This window comes from Populus euphratica, unplaced genomic scaffold (assembly GCF_000495115.2).
Source record: "Populus euphratica unplaced genomic scaffold, PopEup_1.0 scaffold144.1, whole genome shotgun sequence".
Lineage (NCBI taxonomy): Eukaryota > Viridiplantae > Streptophyta > Magnoliopsida > Malpighiales > Salicaceae > Populus > Populus euphratica.
The window spans coordinates 501,721-519,810 of NW_011500010.1; positions in this window are offsets into that span (position 1 = coordinate 501,721).

Genomic DNA, 18,090 nt, shown 5'->3' on the forward strand with positions numbered 1-18,090 from the left:
TTATCAAGTAAGGCCCATTGGATTGGTTAAGGATTGAAACATATGATTTTGACATGTTATAGTCTGGTCCAAATGCTTAACACACCTCACATTTTCGCACATGAAATGTTTCCATCACAACATCAAAAAGGTTTTTTTTTAATTAGGACGAGGCGCTGTTCTTGATGATAGTTTCCTCATTCCAAGGGCTTTTTGACCCTCTCTATGTTTTGCAGTATAGAACTACTGATTCTGACGGATTTTATCGACATGGCATTGCATATTTACCTCGTGGGGGTGCTGCCATTTGTAACTAGTGAAGGCAAATAGGCTACCTAGTCTGACTCCTACACGTTTATTGTAAGGCGTAGATTCCCAAATGGCGTTTTTGAAAGGACTAGCCTTTCCCTGCCTAACAAAGAAATGATAGCACATATCTGGTATATTAGGAGGAAGGGCGTCTGATTGATAACGGATAAGAGTACTTTTCATAGTAGCTGGCAAACTTCTTCGAAGTTAGGCCATGAATGAGACATTAAGGTCAGTCCACCATCCAAGATTTGGAAATGGGGGATTAGTCACTCCAAGTCCCTTTCGAGAGTCCTAGTCGTGGGAAAATGCAACTGACTTGAGAAACACCTGCATTACGAGTGTTTGGAAACAAGGATAAACTTATATTTTTAAAAATTAAATTTTTAAAAATATAAGTTTATCCTTGTTTCCAAACACTCGTAATGCAGGTGTGAAAAATTAATTTTTTATATTTTGGATTGTTTTTGTTATAATTCAATTCTGGGTTATTTCTTTAAAAATAATATTTTTTAAAAATAAAAAAATAAAAATAAAATAAAAGATATCAATGTGGATAAAGAAGACCGAGAAATTAAGCTGTAATTTTTTAAGGAAATGTTAAAGTCTAATTGTACTTTATTATGCCAAAAAATGAAGAAAACACAAATTCAAAGTCAAATTAAATGATTATTGGATTAATTTATATAAAAATTAAGTTCAAGGACATGATTAAATTTTTAATAGGCCAGTTTGATTTAATCATAGGCAAATTAAATTTTAATTATGTTTAAGAATTAATTTGGGTTAAATTGAAGGATTTAATTAAGTGCAAGGACTTAAGTATGCTTTAAATGAGTCCAATTAATTTTATTTGGGTCTTAATTGGTAAAACAAATTAAGTTTGAGAGCCTAATTTGAACTTAATTGAGAAGATTGGAATTTTAAGATACCAAATTTAATTTTACCAAGTTAATTGATTGAAATTAGGGGTCAAACTGAAAAAATTCATAGCCAAGGACCAATCTGTAAAAGGCCCTAAACTATAGTGGCTTAATTGATAAAATCTGGGGGTCAAATTGAAGAAATTGAAAGTTTAATGGTCAATTAGATGTTAAATTGTATAAATTCGATACCAAAGACCACATTGCAAAAGGTGAATAAATTTAGGGCTCAAACAATAATTTATCAGGGGTTTAATTGTATTAAATCAAAAGTTTAGTGTCAATTACGAGTTCTATTTAAAATAATTGAAAAATAAAGGACTAGATTAAACATCGATGAAATCCTTAATTCAATCCAAAACAACACCATTTTACATTAAGAGAGAGAGAATTCAATCCAAAACAACACCGTTTTACATTAAGAGAGAGAGAGAGAGAGAGAGAGAGGACCAGACGATGCGTCGTTTGGTCACTATTCATTGTCTTCCCCATTTTACTCGAAAGAAATTGTCTGGGTGCCTACTTTGCAGATGCATTTAATGCATCTAATATCTATCAAATTTGATAAATCATGCATGAAAAAGATTCTCTGCACTTTCTCTACAACCCTATATGGCTTTTTCAAGCTAAATGACAGGCCATCGATGCTAGCACCGGCCTAAAGAAGCCAACTCAGTCAGGTTTTTTTTGCAGATTTGACAACTCAGAATGATTACTTCAAGCTAATGGTTAGGATCCTTCCCAACTAAATCAAGGACTGCAATTTTTGCGCAGTATAGAGAAGATTGCTCTCTTCCACCTTCTGTAAATAAAGGTGGATTTCATCGTTTGAGAGAGGAGAAAATCAGGTTCAAAGTCGGCCAAAACCAACCCCTCTGCCTCCATTTTTGTAGTTTTTTCTCTCACTGTTTCTCCTCACCGTTCTAGCCACCAACCAGAGCCATCACCAGTTTCTCCACCATGGAAGCCAACACAATCACCAACCGACCACCAAGCTGCTACCGCAACTCTCTCTTATCTTTCCAACCTTTTTCTCTTCTATGTAACTTTTTCTTCTTCCTCCCACAGCAGACTCTAGCCACCATCACCTCAGTAAAGTCTCCTGTGCCACAGGCCAGACATCCTCAGTACGTGTAAGACACTTAAACCAGGCAACTTTCTCCTCATTACATAGCCTCTTTCTTCTTCGTCGAGGCCGTTGCATGCAGAATTCATTTCTGAATGCAGCAGCAGAATTATTAATTTTCCACTTTGGGTTGGGCCAGTTCTGGCTTTAATATTTATGGGGTGTAAAATTACTCGATAAAATACATCCCCAGGTATTAAAGATACAACGTGTAAATAAATACGATGCTAAAATTTAGACTTTAGAATAGTTAGAATTTAACCCGATAAGGTAGAGACTCTCTTATAAAGAGAGATTTGCCTTGATCTTTAGAAAAAAGTAACAAATAGAAACCTGACTTAGAAAAAATAATCAAATAACAAAGCATTTTATCTTAGGTAGGGTGTATTAGGGGTAATGTGTTTTCTCGTTGCATAACTAGTGCCTTACTCAGACTCTCGCAAACCATAGATTTCTAGTGATCATAATACTAAGTGGCGACTCCTAAACATTAATAATAATTTTATGATTAAATCCAAAAAATCTTTCCAACACACAATACCTCACATAGGAGGCACAACAAGTGCCTCTCGTAGTCTCTAGACGACGTCGCGGCGCTCGCACCCCCGTGACAGTTTTGATGTGTCGATCTCCAAAATAATTTTTAAAAAATAAAACCATCATTTTAATGTATTTCGGAATGAAAAACAACCGTAACCACACTCTCAAACAGACAAGTATTATTATTTTTGTGTTTCAAATATGTGTTTTTTAATTATGGTTTTATTTTTGAAAATTATTATTTTTTATTTTTTTATATTTTTTGATATGCTGATATTAAAAATAAATTTTAAAAAATTAAAAATATATTATTTTAATATATTTCTAAACTAATAATTGTTTGAAAAATACTTATTATCACATCAACAAACCAACTCTTGTTAAATTAAGGTAGGTAAACGGATTATGTCCAAAGCCAAAGTATTTTGGAATAATATGAACATGCCAATGTACTACTTGAAAAAAAGGTGAGGGGAGAAATCATAATTGTGAACACAAAGACACACAATATATGTATACGATTATATTAAAAAAAAAAGTTACTTATTGCATTAAAAATTGCAAAAGAAAATTAATCACGAGGAAGGATTCATAAACTCTAAAATTTCTACAAGTTCAACTCATGACTTCAATTCTTTATGACCAAAACATTAAATTTATTAAGTTTGAGCCTAAATTAAATTTATTGAGTTTAGACTCAAATTAAATTAAAAACTCAATTCAAATATATTTTATGATTCTTACTTTAATATCCTTCAAGTTAAGGGTATTTAAAGTAATTTTCATATAAATTTTACTAAAATATCCTTTAAATAAAGGACATTTGAGATAAATTGCACCTAATATATCTATAAATAAACAACAAAGCGATCAAATCAAGCACATCAAGCAAACAACAAGAAGAAAAAAATAAAAAAAAAAGACAACAAGCAGAGACTAAAATCAAACACAAATACTTGAAGTTCGTCAAGGAAGTAAAGGATCAAAATCATTAAATACTTGAAAGTTCTCTTAAAAAAATTCAAGTTCATCAAGGAAGTAAAGGGTTAAAGTCATTTTCTTCATCAAATCAAATCAAGTTAAGATATCACATAATTAAAGTTTTTGGGTTCATGTGAATGATTTTCATCTTCAACAAGTCAAATCAAGTTAACATCTTATAAAGTAAAAAATTTTCGGTCTCCTATGAATATCTTCTCATCAAAAACTAGATCCAAATCTGATTATTAATTAGGAATTCATGCATGTAAGTTAGTTTCCACTTGTTGTGATCAAATTGATTTTCATGATTTTAGCACTATTTTTTATTGAATTTTTATTGCATGAGATTTTGTGTATATAATCATAAAATAAAATAAAATAAAAAAGTTAATTGAATTTAATAGAACCCATAACATAACATTGATTGATTAAAGTTAACCTGATTTATTTTTGTTTTTTTCTTTGATATTTTTTATTTGAACTTATTGAAATAATAAGATCATGTTAAAACAACTCTCAATTGAATAAAGTTAAAAGTTTTGATATCTAAATTGTGATACAAAATTTAATGAAAATATCAAAAAGGTTTTTACCATCTGTTTCCTTCTATGTTTCAATTTTTTTTATTCAATTTGCAGCGATAGCTTGAGAAATAAACTAGTGATTAAATTCTAGCCAATGTCCACAGATTTCAACTCTTATCTTGCCGAATAATCAACAGAACCCATCAAATTTGTTTTTGTGGCTGGTAATCACCTCCAAAGAGCAGTTATGCACGACCTGTCATTCTCTCCCGCACAGAAGAAAATGATACGCTCGTGTAACACGAACGAACGCTTGAGAATGTTGACGAATTTAATGGCTTCGGAACTGCGGCACATGCCTTTCTACATTCCCAGAACTCTATTGAAGCGGCGAGTCAAATGTTTCTCTGGCTTGAACAACTTGTCCATTGCCACTGTAGCAATTAGAAGTCACGGGCTCAAGGGATTATGTTAATAAACCTCTTATCGAGCGGAACCCTACTTGCTGGCTACTTGGTCCCGCCACCACCACCACTAGCAGTACCATGCCACGACCACTTCCCTACACCGCACATGCCACTTGGCGATAACCCAGTTGCATCATCTCATGTTCATGGTGTCCCTTTTGTTGTACTTTGTAGTTTGTACACAAAAGATAAGGTAAGCGTGCCATGAATGTAGCAGCAGCAGGGCTGGTGGCAGAGGAGGAGCCAAGAAACCGAGAAAGAAAAACTTGAATTGTTTCATCTGGCGGGCCCACTTTCTAAAAGACAACATTGATCCGGTGGGCCCTTTAGCTGACAGAGCCCATGCAACGCATGCCTAATGCCGCCGTGCTTCCTGATAGATGGAAAAACTGGTTCCACGAACCATTTACTGCCAGGCCGCACGGCCAGAAAAAGAGGAGACGTGGCCTCCTGCTATATATGTAGTCTTGGATTTACTAGTGTTTTTTAATTGTTTTTTCCAGCAACGACATGAAATCCAAGCTTGTGGTTGTGAATATGACGGGAATTGTTATCTTGAATTTATTATTTAATTGATTAGTTTATTTCTGTTGCAATGGCAGGTAGCCAGTTTTAGGCCATAGTTTGCATACAGAGTGACAAACATGGAGATGGAGGCAGATATTTGCGAGTTTAAATGCTAGCTAGGCATATAGGGTGGAGACCGTGAGATGAGAAAGTTGGCTTTTGGTTCCTAAAATATTGAACCCCATGTGTCTACCGTTGGCTATTTAAAATCTGCCTATGGTAGATCATTTGTTAATATCACTTTGATCTGCAGAAGTAATACTCCCGCAAAATAAGAGGAAAAGAATATATTTAGTTTGGACTAGAAATTTACCACTAGACAAATGGTTTTTTCTTGCGCTTGGACTATTTTTTTTTAATGTGATAAAATAATATCTACATAACATAGAATTCATTTTTTACGTTCTAATTAGAGTTGGAATAATAAGTTACACTTCAAAACTTTCAAATTTAGTTACAGGAGTTATCATAACGGGATCTTGTCACCTTAATAAATGTAAAAAAAAATATTAGCTTTTCAATCTGCATCCAGATTATAAACTTATTGGGTTTAATTAAATTTTTTTAGTTTATTATATAATAAAAATATAAAAAAATAATTTATAATCACCCTAATTATAAAAAATAAAATTTAATCTAAAATTTAATATTAAATGATAAAATTAGAAATAAAAGTAAAAAACTAATAAAAAGAGCTTAAACACGTGACCCTAAATGACCCAACACAACTAAATCTAGTATAAAACACCCAGGTATGTGGCTTTGAGACAAACCCTCATATCAAGTTCAATAATTATTTTTTTTATAAAAAGTAATTTTTTTTAAAAAATAAACAATAAATCATTTGCTACTCATACAACCTTTCAACAAATAAGCTATGAAAAATTATCATTATTTAATTTTTCGCATCATAGATATCAGCATCCAATTGCTCACAATCACAATTAATAGTAAAGAGATTAGCCTTAGGAATCAATTGGTGTAATGATTTTATATTATCAGTAATTGAATTAATTACTATTACTTAAATTTTAAGTGATGTATTTTAACCAGTCAAATTTTAAGTTTATTTTTTAAAAATCATTAGCTCGAGTTTCACAAATTTCAAAACCACTAAAGACTTATATGGTCGTTAATTTCAAAGCATGTGAGATTATTTAAAATACATGCAAGTTGATCCAAATATCCATGTTAATAAAAAAAAACCTACTCTTCCCTTTCTTTATAAGAAAAAAGATTTATCGGTAAAATATGATCAATTTAATCTCTAATTTTATTCAATAATAACTCCATATGATCTATTATTAGTTAAGAGGTCGTGATATTATTTTTGTTTTTTATTATATATTTTTAAGAGCTAATTTTTAAAAAATAAAAAATTATTGTTTGTTATTTGTGTTTTTAAAAATGTATAAACCAACAATTGATTGTCAATTTTGTTTTAAATCAAACAAAATGGTTTTCAAAAGTTGTGGTAGTTGTTGTTAGTTTTTCTTCCTTTTGTCTAAACAAAAAATAAAAATACAAAAAGTTTTTAATTTCTATTTCCAAAAACTTAAAAACATACAACCAAAAAAAAAAACGCACAAATGATTGATACCAAACGATCCCTAAAGAGTCCTTTGATATTAATTTCGTTTTTTGTTTTATGCTTTCGAAAACAAGATTTGAAAAAACAAGCTAACTTCTTTGTTTTTAATTTTTTCTTAAAAATATATAAAAAACAATAATTAGTTGTTAAAATCTTCAAAACTGCACATGGTGGTGTTAAAGATCTTTCGCAAGTTTTAGTTTATAAAATTTTGAAAATAAAAATAAAAAATATCAAACCACCCATGATTTTTTTTATACTTAAAACTTGTTTCAAAAGTTAAAATCTTTTTTTAATTTAAAATATTTAAATTAATTTATATATACCATTAATAATTCTTAAGCTCCTAAATACCGGGTAAACTTAACAAACAAATAAGATACTATGACAGCTACTCAAATACTAAAAAAAAAAATCTTTCATAGCTGGGCCACAAACTCAAATAGATAAAATCTCCTTAACGTCGTCATGGTGTTTAAAAATTAAGGTCTAACGGAAAAACACAAAAGTTGCTGCAAGTCGTCGTCATGGTGTTTAAAAATTAAGGTCTAACGGAAAAGCACAAAAGTTGCTGCAAGTCGATTAGACCCGCCAAAATTCGGTCTAAGATACCGGCTTTCCTTTATTTTATGCACAGCTGTCTCTTAATGTATGGTCCATGTGCGTAATCCTCAGGTTACAAGGTCCACGGTCCCCATTCCAATGAGGTGACAATATTCTATAGAAATTAAAAGTTGGATATAGACGTCTGGAATTATTTTTTATATCAATAAACTATTCCGGTTTATCAATTGAGAATTTCTATCAAAACCACTTAATAGAAATATTAAATATCTACAAATGAAATATTTAAAAAAATATTTCAATTTTGATAGAAATATAGAGGAAAAGCCTTAAGACTTGATGAAAATACTCAATTAAAGATTTTAAAAAATCCAGGATAAAATAATATGAAAAATCACTTGATGATAATATTGAGATTATGATGGTGTTTTATAGTTTTCTCAATTAAATTTGAAAAAATTTTATTAAATAAAAATGCAAAGTGGTGAGATTATGTAAAGTATTTTCTCAGAAAAAGAGGGTTATCTCTTAATTAAATTCGATGAAGGTTAATTCACGCTTTTTGACAAGGAACATTGCATCTACAAAGATCATACCACCTTTTTATTTGAAGGATACCCACCACATTTATATCACCACGTGTTTTTTTTTTTTAATATAAAGTAGTTGCAATCTTGTGTGAGGACATAAATATGCCATCACCTAAAAAGGCTGCAAAAGATAAGCTTTGAATTATCAACTAAATATATAAATAAATGATTCATGAGAAGCTCAATTACTAATATACCAATTCCATAGTTGGAAGATCACCCCTATTTTAACCAATTTTCTCCGTATATATATATCTCATTAAAGTTATTACAGTTACATTAAAGTTATTATAATTACAAATATTTTTTTTTTATTTTACAAATATTTATTATTGTTATTATATAATTAAATAAAATATAATTTTAAAAAATAACATTATTAAATTCAATGGAGTTAACTCAGGTCAAGAGTTTAACAGGTTAAATCATGAAATCTAAGTGAATCTAATATATTATTATTTTAATATTAAATTAAAAAAATATCTATTTTTTTTAAAATTAAACTAAGATTTTTTTATTAGTTTATTTGAATTCTTTTAAATTATTTAAAAAAAAATTAACTTGGTTTAATTTTAAACCCAGTTCAAACTACAAATCTCATAAAAAAAATTCAAAATTAACTTAGGAAGATGATTTTAAATAATTTATTTTAATAAATATTTTTTTGTATTAATTTTTTTATCCTACCCGCAACACTCGGATTGTAAACTAAGGATGGTTTGTTAAATGATCCAGTAAAAAGATTTTCAAACTCCACCGCTACAAATAAGAAATATTGAAGACGGAGAACATGGCTGCATACTGATATCGCTAAACGCCGATGGAAAGCGTACACGATGAGCTCTGTAAAATCATAGTGAGGGAGTAATTTGCAGGCACCGTTAGGGTCTGCTTCTGTCGTTAGCAAGTCCTCCACACACACGCACACTCATAGGATTAATATTAGGTATTCAAGTGCTTTATACCGGAAATAATGTAAAGAATACGGTAGATGCATGCCAAGAATTAGAACCTTAAACTATATATTATATTACAAGTAATTAAAAAATTAAAAAAATCATATCTTAAATTCTCATTTAAAAACTTAATTTTTTTGGTATAAATAATTTTTTAATATAATATCATATGTTTAATGATTAAATGATTATAAATTTGAATTTCATTTTTTCTTTTTAAAAAATAACAACTTATAACATAAGATAATACAAATCTATATAAATTACAAGGTTTTTTTAGAAAATATATTAGAAAATACTATAAATATATTACAAGACTTCAATGAAGAGTTTAAATTTTAAAATTAAAATGTTTCTTTAATAATTACCATGTTTTCGTTCATAATTTTAAATATTGTTCTTGTGATTAGTCATATAGGTAAAAGACACGCATCAAACTATAGATTACGGTATATTGCTCTTGTCCTTTATGGCGAATTGAGTGTGGAAGCACATGAACTCGCACGACAATTTTTAGAAATGTGCAGCATCTCTTTTAATTTATTATTCGGCATTTCCAAAAAAAAAAAAAAGGATTATTGGTTAAATTGTTTAATGTGATTTCAAATAATTTAGAAATGAACGTTGTTCATATGCATACAAAAGGTGAGATCAAGAAAAGGACGCTAGCTATTCATGTTGTCCAGAACTAGATGTATATTTATATATATAGAATTACAGACATGAACAATCACTAAACCTCAATGATCAAATCATAATTTGTCACGAAATTAAATTTGGTACGTCACTATCTCTCTCGTTGTCGTTCATCAAAGTTACCATCATGTCTGATTACTGAAAAAACATTGTTTGTAAGAACGGATATTTATTGCAGAAAGAGATGCATGGACGCCAGTGAAGAAAGGTCTCACGGATGGTCTTATGCATTATGAGGCTCCCAGATATGATAAAGTTTTTTAATCACAGTAGCAATCACTTTCCTTAAATATCTCATGAGGTCTGTCTTATTCTCAGTCTGGTATGAAATAAACTATAGAGATTTCATGATACAGAAACCCTCCACGGATTACAAGGCAGCAGATTGGTCACCCCGACCACACCTGTGCTTTCTTCATGGTCAAGGATTCCTCTACGTGGCCCAGACAACATCTTTGAGGCAGATGTAGCAGATTTCTGTTTAGGGCAATCCGATAGAAATATATATTCTGCGTATTAATTATTGAAAGTTTTAGTTGGATGGTGAAGAAATAAAGGAATAAAGTGTTATTTTTATATTTCTGATAAATGATATTTGTTATAATCGGCAGCTTAGCATATACAAGCATAACTATTAAAAATAGAAAAGGTGCTGATCAATCTCCTGTAATCTTAACATATCAAAATCTATCTTAATTATATCTATACTTGTAAAGATGATATCAATTATTTACGAGACCCAACAATGAGAATACAGAAGAAGGAAGGAAGAATCCGCAACAACAATAATATAGGAGACAACATGGGAATCAATGTAGCCTTCCTTCAAATCTCTCCTCAAGCTAGATCAAGAAGATTAATTGATCCAAGCTTGGTCAACAAACAGTGAAAATGCATAGAAATCAAGACATTCCGAACACATCAACCAATTGATCATGACTGTGGGTGTAATATGTTTTTATAATCTGCGACTAAACTTGTTGACAAACAAAATAACAATTTACTTCAATATGTGTAGTTCTTTCATAAAATATAGGATTAGCTATAATATGCATGTCAGCTTAACTATCACAAAACAGAGTCATTGGAATACTACTTGAAAATTCCAATTCAGACAGAAGATCTTTAAGCCAAATTAATTCACAAGCAGCTGATGTCACTACATGATATTTAGATTCAACACTAGAACATGTGACAAATTTTTTCCAATGCTAGGAGAATAGATTACCACCAACAAACATACAATAACTAATTGTTGACTTGTGATCATTATCATTGCCAACCCAATCTGAATCATTATATCTAATAATTTGAGTATGATCAATATTAGTCATAACAATTCCATGTTCAACAAAACCCTTTAGATAATGCATAATTTGTTTGACAAGACTCAAATAAAAGATTATGGGAATATGCATAAACTAACTAACAAGACTAATTACATATGTGATATATGTTATGTAATAGTAAGATAAATGAGCTTACCAACAAGATGTTGATAATAATTGATAGATCGAAGAGGTTCATTAGTTGTTTCAAGCTTTAACTTCCTATACAATGAAGTAGAGACAAGTATGGCTTTTATCATCTCAACATCTCTAAGCAAGTCAAGAATATACTTTTATTGGTTAAGGAATAACTCTTTATGAGAAACAATCATTTCAATCCAAAAGAAATACATCAAACTATTAAGATCCTTAATACGAAAATGATTTTGTAGAGTAGTCTTGACATGAGATATCGCTTCACCGTTATTTCCCGTAACAATAAGGTCATTGACATAGATAAGAACCATCAATTTCTTCTTTAGTCCAAGATGAATGAAAAAATAAAAGTCAACATTACTTCTTTTGAAACCAATTTCTCCAAGAACATCACTCAATTGAGCAAGCCAAGCATGGGGATTACTTCAACCTGTAAATGGATTTGTGAAGTCGACATACGTAGGATTTGAACTTTAAAGGTGACCAAGGGGTAACTTCATGTAAACTTCTTTTTCAAGGTTCTTGTCGAACAGTGATCATCCATTACTCAAAGGTGTAAGTCTATCTGGCAAAATATAAAAAGATAAGAAATTCTTATTTTTTATTAATAAAATATAAAATGGGAGTCGCCACCGAGTATTTTAGTTACTAAGAACCCTACCTGGTCTTAAAGGTGGGCTATAGAGACTGGTTGCGTAAAGAAAAGATATTAGCATCCTAAATTCACCCCACCTAAGATAAACTGCATTGTTTTATGGTCTGATAAAAAAAATATAAGCACAATAAAAAAACTTTTTAATACTAGGAATACGTTTTACGTATAAATTCGTAATCCCTAGTACTAAAACCAAACAAAAATATTTTTTTAAAAATATTGGTTAATGTTCTCTTAACTTTAATAATTGGTTATTAAAGCTAAAATACATGCTAAAATATTTTTTTAATGTATTATAAAAAAACACGATATGTTTTTTTAGATTTGAGACTTTAGTTGTATGTGCAAACAAAATTTTTTTTCATTTTTTTATTGACGAAACCAAATATTTTAATACCAGATTTGTATTGTTACAGTGTATTTAATTAGAATGGGTCGTCACAACCCAACATAACAAAAATGAAATAGGCTAGCACCGATTCAACTTAAAAAATGGGCATGCACCGGCCCAAAAGATTATAATTGGCTAGTTACTATGTAAAGCAAAGTAACCAACCAATTATTCATTTGTTGTAGAATGTGAATTGCTCACGTTTTGCATGTAAATGAAAGAAGAAGAAAAAAGGAGTAAAGAAGGAGAGAAGATTACTTGGCATGAAGGGGCGTGGATATTGTCGTCGACAGTGGTTTGCAATGACGGAGACCATGGCTGGACCCAGTAGCGCTACTTCTTCTTTTCTCTGCTCCTCCTTGTTCTTTTTTCTTTCTCTATTTTTTTTTGCTCTGTTTTTCTTCCTCTCTTTCTTTCTTCTTCCTTATTTTTTCCTATTCTTTCTCATCTTTTCTTCTTGTTTATTTTTATCCTCCTCTTGTGCTCTCCCTTCTTCAGCTCTCTTCCCCTGTATTTAGAAGAAAAACAAAGGAGAAAAAGGTAGGGGAAAGAGGGACGTCCCTTTGTTTTTTATCGCCCCATGATAGGCCACGGGTCAAAGTTTATGCAAGTGGGGTATAGTCAGTGTCTTTTTTATATCTAGGAGAAAGAGGGAAGTCGGTGAAAATTAGGGGAAGAAAAATCTTCTTCTTCCCCTGCCTCGCACTTTCAGGGGAAGAAGAAGACCTACAATGTCGTTTAAAACAACATTGTTTCTAGCTTTTCTTTGTTTTTTAATGAATAATGTATGAAACAACGTTGTTTTGGACAAAACACACCATTTTATTTACAAGAAAAAGGCAGCAAAAACGTGTTAGAGTTCACATCGGTCCTTAATTTGTGATTTGTTTAATCGAGTCCTCAAGTGCAATTTTAATTGTAAAATCAATTCAATTGCATTCCTGCCAAATTTAATTGTCGGCCCTAAAGTTAGCCATTTTTTTTACATTGCTCTTTGGTCTTTGATTTATACAATTTGACCTTTAATTGATCAATAAACTTCTAATTTCTTCAATTTGGCCCTTGATTCAATCAATTCCAGTGCCTCCATTTATGTGCCTTTTCTAATTTGGTTCTTAGTTTTGAATTTCTTCAATTAAGTCCCTAATTGAGCATCAAACTTTAATATTTATGCAATTAAGCTTCTGATTTGACCAAATCAACTCTAAAAAATTATAATTTAACCCCTGAACTTTAATTTCTTCCAATTAAAGCTTAAATTGACTTAAAAATCAAAGTTTCTTGCTATCAAACCATTTATAAATTCAATTAAACCTTCAATAAAATTTAACTGAGTCCATAAACATTTGATTTTGATCTTTTCTTTCTCAAATTAAATTTTCATTGTTAACATGCTCTTATCAATTTTTGTATTTTTGAACCTCCTAAACCAATTTGACCATTTTTTTAGTGTTCTAACATCCTCTTTTCATTGTTATATTTTTTAATAATATTTTTTAATTTTTTCTATTTTTTAAAGAGAAAAAAATATGAATTGAGGAATAATCTAAAAATAGATTATGAGAGTTCTTATGTAAGAAGGCATTCTTGACATCCATTTGACACATTAACAACCATTTATTCATGGCAACTGATAGTAAAACACGAACAATATTCATCTTTACATGGATAAATTGGAGATGAGATGTCTTGTTGTATAAATGACAAGTATCATAACTTTATCGAGGGAACATGATTATGGATTTGAATTCTAGGAGGCTATAAAGGAGGAGACTTATTAGAATCTCCATTAAAATTATTAACAATAAGATTGATAACCCTTGAGTTGGAAGACATATTTATAGCTGATGTAGATAAGTTTCTACCGTGGTTGTTGTTGTCATCTGTTTTAAAATTTTCATGATTATTTTCATAATTTAAAATAACAGGACTCACATTCCCTTTGTTAGTAAACATATCACTAGAAAATAAATAATGGTTACTAGTAGTAGGAAGTATCTCTGAAGCTGCAACAAAGTATGCAGAGGCTGAATAAGGTAGGGGAAACAACTCTATTAAGGTTATCTGCTGGTTCATGTCATTAAAGTATAGAGTTTCTTCCTCAAATCACACATCTCTTGATATAAATAATCACTTGGAGGAAGAATGATAATATTTATACCCCTTTTTAGTTGAGGAATATCCTAATAAAATACATTTAGAAGCCATTGGATCAAGTTTGTCCTGGTGCGAAGCTTCTATATACACAAAACATGTGCAACTATATACCCTTAAATGTGATAAGTTAAGTGGATGTTTTTGCAAGACTTCGAGTGGTGATTCAAAATATAACACTTAACTAGGCAACCAATTAATTATATATGCAACAGATAACACTCTGTGAGACCAAAATGATTTATGAACATGCATTTATATCATTAAAGCTCTAGTTTTTTCTAATAGGTCTCTGTTTTCGCGTTTAACTACTCTATTTTATTGGGGTGTATCAACACAATTGGACTGATGTAAGATACCATGAGAAGCTAGATACCATGTCATTTTTTAAGACATGTATTTAGTGCCTTTGTCAGATTGAATAATTTTTATTTTCATAAAAATTGAGTCATGACCATCATATGAAAATTTTGAAAAACATTAACAACTTCACTCTTGAATTTTAAAAGATATGTAAATAACACAAGGGAAATCATCAACAAAAATAACAAAATATTTATAATCATCAAATGATTCAGTAGGTGGTCTCCAAACATCATAATGAACAATATCAAGCATCCTATTAGCTTTAGACAATAAAGGCATAAATAAAAGTATAATATATTTTGATAAACGACATTTATCATAAAAGATATTTTTGGTATCCAAATTAGGCATTAATTTGGTTATAATTTCTAAGAGATGAGCTAGGCATCAATGCCACAAAAGTTGATCCTAACAAGGATAAGAAAAGGAAAAAAAATTAATGATATTTGTTCTGAGAATTGCTTGAAAAATAATAAAGCTTTGGGAAAAAGAAACCTTCAATAATCATCTTCTTAGTGGTGAGGTCCTAAAAAAAAAAACTCGATGATAATCAAATATAACACAACAATTTAAAGTTTGAGTGATTTTACCAAAAGAAATCAATTGAAATAGAAAAGAAAGAGTGTACAAAACTAGAGATTCTACTTTGCTACATATTAATTTAATATTCCCTTTACCCTTGACAAAAACATGTTTTTCATTTGTAATATATTATACTTTGCTAGATATTAATTTAATGTTTCCTTTACCATTAACAGAAACCTGATTTTCATTTGTAATAGACATATAAGTTAGAGTAGAAAGTTTTTTAAAATTATACAGCCTGGTCATTTTATTGGTTATATGATTAGTAACACCTGAATCAATGATCTAAAAATTATGCACAATACTAGCTACTAAGGTGGTTTTAAAAGCAATTAAAATATATTTTTTATTCTTTTATAATAGGTGAGTAGAGTTTGCCAGAAAATCATTAAATATATTGAGAATTGTCGTGGAATCAGAACCATAAGCTGTCAAGACAATATCACCCTTCTTTTAAAGATAGGCAGTAAAATCATTAAAAAAAACTGATAGATTGATAAAAGTTCTCAACATTATTAAGAAGGGAATTAGTGGAGTAAGTAGCAATATAAGCCTTATATTCATAGTTTTTTGAAGTTTTCTTCTCCTTTATAAAATTTAGCTTCAACTATGGATGATCCAACACCACTTGGTAGAATGGCCAAGATTATGATAATGATAACACTTCAAATTTGGTTGTTTCCCTCTATTAGACTAGTCATTTCTCATTAATTTATTAACAGTATACGAATGAGTTTCTTACAAGGAGATTTTAAGCTCTGAATTCATGACTTTTCCTTGAGCTTATTCTCTTTGAGAATTGTAGCACACAAACTAGTAAGAGATAGAAAATCAAGATTCATAAGAATCTGGCTATAAAGATCTTTATAAGTTGGACCAAGATTAGCTAACAATTGAAAAATCTTGTCTTTCTCTTCTTATTTGTTTAATATTACAACATAAAAAATGTGAGGATGATGCAATATAATTTCACTCCACATATCATTTAGAATCCTAAGCAACTGAACATAAATCTTATTGTAGATTAGTAAGATCTTTTTTTTTTTAGAAAACACGAGTCGTATTGTTCTAATTTTCATTCATTTCTTTCATGTCCTCCTATAGTTCCATTAAGAATTCTAAGCGGCTAATATTTCAGCAATATAATTCTTTATAGAGTTGAGTAGCCAGGATATGACAAGTTAATCCTTGTACTGCCAAGCTTTACAGGCTTGTGAAGAAGGATTAAAGACTCTAATATGGCCATTGACATAGTCAAGTTTAGATCTTTTACCAAGAGCAATTGTCATAACTTTTAACCAATAAAAATAGTTAAATTAACAATACTAAATTTAGATATTGATTAGAATTGGATTTTCATTCTAAAATATTAAATGATTTATCGGTGCTATAAGCAATACCAGACTTAAAGGAGTCTTTCATAAAGAATTTTAAACAAACAATAAAGTAATAAGAACCACCTTTAATGCCTTGAAGAAACAAAAGAATAAAATTTTCTTCTTCTTTTTCTTTTTAATAAATGACATGTGTTACAACTGGCTGGTACCTTGCATATACAGAGCATAACTATTAACAATAAAAAAGATGCTAATCAATCTCCTATAGCCTTGACATATCAAAGTCTATCTTAATAATATCTATACTCACAATGAGATTTTCAATTATTTACATGGCATCAGCAATAAGAATACATAAGAAGGAAGAATCAGCAACATCGTAGGAGCAATAACAATAATATAGAAGACAATACAGTTTTTTCAATGTACCTTTCGTTCAGTAGATGGGTATAATTATTTAAATAACTAATTAATAGTACTTCATTATCATTGCATTTACTTTGTAATAATCCATCGATCAATATTGTTTATATACTGATCTGGACCATTCAATTAAGTGCCGTGATTGAGAAATTACCCCATGATTGAGACGAATGCCATGGTATAAATTAATAATAAATATCCATAAAAAAGTTAATCATAATATATCAGCTACATGGTAAGTGCTACTTGGTATATGTATAGACAATTAGTAAGATGACACGAGCATCTTGTTGGGATTAGATAATTTATAACACAAACCAAAAACCTCTATTATGTGTCCCCAGCATGTACTTAAATTAATAATCTGAAACTGTTGCTCGGCAGAAAAGGGTGTCTGAATCTACCTGGAAATTGAGGTGGGTTTTGTCTGAAACTCATTGAAAAGACGCATCTAACTCGAAGAGAAATAAACAACTGCTACCGCTAGCTAGAAAATAAAATAAATATGACACCTAGAGTGAGAGTGAGGGAGTGACCAAGAAAAGAGAGAGATGTGAGTGTGAGGAGAGGATGCAAACACGACTGATGACCAAAAAGGGTCTCCAATTGGACAAATCTTATCTCATCCCTTTGCTTGCTGTAAAGGGAAGAGGATGGATTTCTGGTTTTTTTTTTTTTTTTTTCCTTCTCTGCAGTCTCCCAATCGTTTCTCTTAAAACTAGGAACGGCGAAACATCAATAATGCTGTCATGCACGTTCCAAAAATACTATTCTCTTCTCTTACACAACATCTACACATTGGAGACCCATCATAAGATAAGTATGAACTCGTTTAGGACCCCTACTGTCCTTATTACCGCCACCTGTGTTTGTCCCTTAACA